This window comes from Vicia villosa, linkage group LG5 (genome assembly GCF_029867415.1).
Source record: "Vicia villosa cultivar HV-30 ecotype Madison, WI linkage group LG5, Vvil1.0, whole genome shotgun sequence".
In the NCBI taxonomy this organism is placed as follows: Eukaryota; Viridiplantae; Streptophyta; class Magnoliopsida; order Fabales; family Fabaceae; genus Vicia; species Vicia villosa.
The window spans coordinates 98,518,137-98,522,942 of NC_081184.1; positions in this window are offsets into that span (position 1 = coordinate 98,518,137).

The window sequence follows — 4,806 nt, forward strand, 5'->3', positions numbered from 1 at the left end:
GGGCCTCTGAGGTTTATTGGGCCGAAAATCATAGTGGGCCTAACCTTGGCCCAGTCCAGAACAATTATATTTTAAATATAACATGTAGTATGTGTTATGTGATGTGTAATTTCATCTTCCAGTTTGTCCGTGAAGAGAATATTTAATTATCATATGTAGAAAACGTAGGGGTGTTCAAAATCAAACCAACTCAATAAAAAACCGCAAACCAAACCAAACCAAACCGAAACCGCAAAAAACCGCATTTGGTTCGGATTAGTTTGGGTCATCTTTTAACAAAACCGCACAGTTCGGTTCGGTTTGTGGTTTGTATTTTATAAACCGAACCAAACCGAATCAAACCGCATTATATTACAACTTAACTTTTACTTAACTCACATCTAACCCAAACTTAAATCTATTATACCTTAACCTTATGATTACGAACAATTTTCTCATTCTTACACATGATATTAGTCTCGATCTTCTCAAATCTCTAATAGCATTGTCGCGCTTTCTTTGCCACATACATCTTCCCTCTTTTTCTATAATTTCTACTCTCATATATTCTTTCTTTTTCACCTTCTCATTTTTATGCAAATCTTCCCTATTTCAGTTTCGTTTTTATCGCATATCTTCTTCTCTAGTCTCTCGACTCTTTTGTTTTTTCTTTTTCACATTCACTAATCTCTCGTCTCTTCTATTTTTTGTTTCATTCTAATAATTTTTATATTGTTTTATACTATTACTTTTATGTTTATTATTCCACTTTTGTTTAATTTAATTTTTACATATTAAATAGAAAGTTGTTGTCAAAATATGACGAGTTTTGTTGTTATTTAATTGCGTATGAATGTCTAAATACAAAGTTATGTTTTCATCTATATGTATAAGTATGTTTCAATAAAATATTTGTAAAAAACCGAACCAACCGAATCGAACAAACCGCATTAGTTTGGTTTGGTTTGGTTCGGATTTATTTTAAAAGCCAACCGAACCAAACCGCACGATTTTTTCTCTTGCGGTTCGGATAATTTTTTCCGTCAAAACCGCCCAAACCGCACCGCGAACACCCCTAAGAAAACATTTTACATGTCAAACTAGGAATATAGTTTTGATTTTGTTTTTAGCTATAAAAATATGGTTTTATATATATAGAACTATCCCATTCTGAGAGTAGAAAATTTGATTTATTTTAACATAAATTAAAATTAATATATAAAATAAGAAGTAATTATTATATTTAAATAAAATTAAATAAAACAGTAATTATGTACTAGTAGTTATAAAACAATTGAGTATAAATTAAATATTTAATTAAATTTGATTAATGTTTTTTTTATGATTGAAGGGTATATTTGTACTTCTACAAATAATCAACACTTCTCTCTTTTCTATTTCTCTTCTTTCTCTCTTGTACCAAACACTACTTCAAATCTATTTTATTTCACATCTATTTCTCTCTTCTCACACTCTTTCTCATCTCTTTCTCTCTTCTTATTTTCTCTTCACAACCAAACACACTCTAAGATCGAGCTAATTAATGTAGTGAAAATGTGTGTTATCAAACTCTCTCACACTTGAATTGTTGCTTGTCCTCATACAACTTAGCTTGCATAAAAGAAATGTATATACAACAACACATATGAAAAGAGCCAATAAAAATACTAACACCAATACTTATACGAGATCCCAATTTCGGACCGGCTAAATGTTAATTCTTTCGATACTCAAGTAAACATGAAGGATATTGTAGGAACACAAACCGCAAATTACGCGTTAAAGACTCCCGTAAAAGTTACCAATTCAAACCATGATCTTGTACATAAGTTTTGTTAACTTTTTTTTATTAACTCTTTTTTTGGGACAATCATATTAAGGCAATATAGATAATCATTGCATATACGTAAGAAAAAACCATGGCAATTTAGTTTCTTTATTCATTCATGCTTCAAAATTGACTTTTGATCATAAGCATGCATTAAGCACGATTTTTTATTTTATTTTTAATGTACATTGGGGTTCAACCACAGTTGAGTTTTGTAACTGGCACTACTACAAAAAGCTCTTTTAACTTCAGACGCGAAATAAATTTAACCTCGGATAAAGAAGAGAGGTAACGAAGGGCGTCATGAAATATAACAACTTAACACCTCGATGATTTAAAAAATGAGGGATAATGTTATATGCACATAATTTGGAATCTAGCTGGAACACTCTTATTATTTTCAATACTACTGTATCTTTGTCACTCTTTGTATTTTATTTTCTTTTTGTGCGTTTCCATTAAAAAGGGGTTAAAAAAGTCATTTTTACTATTTAGTTAGTATTTTTGTTTTTCTTTATTTAGTAGTTTTTAAAATATTATTTTTTATTAAAATCATAATTTTATGCAAAAAAAAAAATCTAAAATTCAAAAAATAAAATAAAATCTTTTCAAGTCAATTTTCTTTCAAATCAAATCTTGCACAAAGTCACAAAAGGGTCTAGATTCTTAATCTTACGAACTAAGATAAAATCAAAATCGGATCTTATTTGATTTTATTATATCTCATTTTTTCCCTTTAACCTAATTTTCCCATTTTATAAATAGATCATCATTCTTTCACAAAATTGTTTGATTCTTTTCATGCATGATTCTCAGCCCTGGAATATATGATCTTTGGTTGACTATGTGGTGTTTTTTGGTTTGAATGGATTTGAGTTGCATTTTAGAAACAAGTAAAAATCTTTCTTTAGTTTTAATTAATTTTATTTACCATAATCAAAAAACCAAAAAAAAAAATATTCCCTTCACGTTGGTTCCCAACCAGATTTCCAATTTTTGTTCTATCGTCATAACTAAACCAACTATCCATCTTTTTTTATTACAATTCACAAAACAATTCCAAAACCAATTTAACCACCTCATTAACACCATCAATAACCATGAAAAGTTTAAACAACATAACACAAAAAAACAAAATCAAAGCCAAACATGAACACAAAGCTCATCATTTACAAGCACATAACACGTCATTTTACACAAAGGATAGGTTGAAGAAGGTGTGATTCGTAGAATAAGATGAATTCTTTTTCTCTCTTAGACACAAATATAACATGTGATTTTACACACAATCAATTAAAATTTTTTATGAGTAATGCTATTTAGTACTAAGAAATTTGAATAAGAAACACAAGAATGTACATGTGTCATTAATTTAGTGGATAATTTTTAAGTTATTAAAAATTAAATTTTCTTTTTAATAGAAATCATGGGGTGGTTGTGATAAAAAATGGTTGAAATTTATTATTGCATTTCTTGGTTTTATTTTTTCCTACCAATAAGCATTTTCCATTTTTTATTAGTTAAAAAATAAAAATAAAATTGCCTCTCTCCTCTAGGATTATTCAAAAAAACCGCCGAACCGAACCGAACTGGAGTTAAATTAACTGAACCATTATTAATGGTTAGTGAAACAAACTTATATTTTATTAATGGTTCTAGAACCGAACCGATAAGCAATTAACCACTTTGAATTTAATTCTGAACCGAATCGTTAAAACTTTAGTTTCAAAATTCTAACTTCTAATAACTTCAAAACCCCAAATAGCTTCTAAACAGTGGAAACTTTAAAGAACAACCGAAAAATGGTGAAGAACCCTAAACCCCAAATTGGTGAAGATTCCAAATCGTCAAACCCAGCATCGGTGAATAATTTAAGTTTGCTCTCACAATTAAAGGCCCAGAATCATAGAGAAGGAACTCAAAATCAAAACTGAAGGTAACAAAATCATATATTTTTCATGTTATACTTGCTTCATCTTCATTTTTCATGTTATACTTGCTTCATCTTCATTTTTCATGTTATGTAATGTTATCCTCTCAATATTTTTCATATTCAACTTATATTTATAATTTCCACAAGCGTGACGCTTTAGCATTGCAACTTCAGCTCACAGTGAATCACTCATTGTCATCTATACATGAGGCTTTGAAATCATTAACTTTAACGACACGCTTTGTTGCCTTGGTGGTTGATTCGTTTGCATCCAAAGCACTAGATTTGGCTAAGGAATTTAACATGTTTTCCTCGTACTTATATTTTCTTAAATTGGATAAGGAAACATCATGTGAGTACAGAGATCCGCCAGATTCTATTCAATACCAGGCCGTGTTACTTAAAGAAGATGGGTCTTCTACAAAGACTCTTTCTTAATTAGCACTCAAGTGGAGAATTTTGGTATAGATAAACTAGACTATGCTCATTACTAGCTTCTGGTGTATAATTTGGTAAGGAATCTAACTTGACACAACTTTGAGATCTGAATTTTATTCTTAGTAGATACGGACCATCACAAAATTTGCGCCTTAAAGGTTTTTTCAAAAAAATTGTTGATTGTTTTCTTTCGGAAAGGAAAATTACCATTGCCATTTGGTTGGTGTCTGAACATTTCATCTAGGTCAATAAAGAGGTTCCATTAAGCCCCCTATGGTGCCAATGTGTATCGTGTCTCACATGGTTGGGCAAACATCAACCTTGTTCTGTTTTGTATGTGTCTTTTGAGAGTGGTGGTACACTTTCACAAGAACAAAATATGAACTCATGTCCCCTAAACTAACCAAATATGTGGATAGTCTGCACTATAATGCTCCAATTAGTGATATCAGTTTTAAGATTCATGAAAATATCACACATTGCAACTGAGAATTACACAATGAAACATGTTAGAAAACCTGCTGATTATCCAATACTATAATTGAAATCTCTTTTTCATATGATTTCCTATAAGAACTCTTTAGGCTAGTAAGAGAAGCTTGGGTTCATTTTTTGACTGCGTAATATT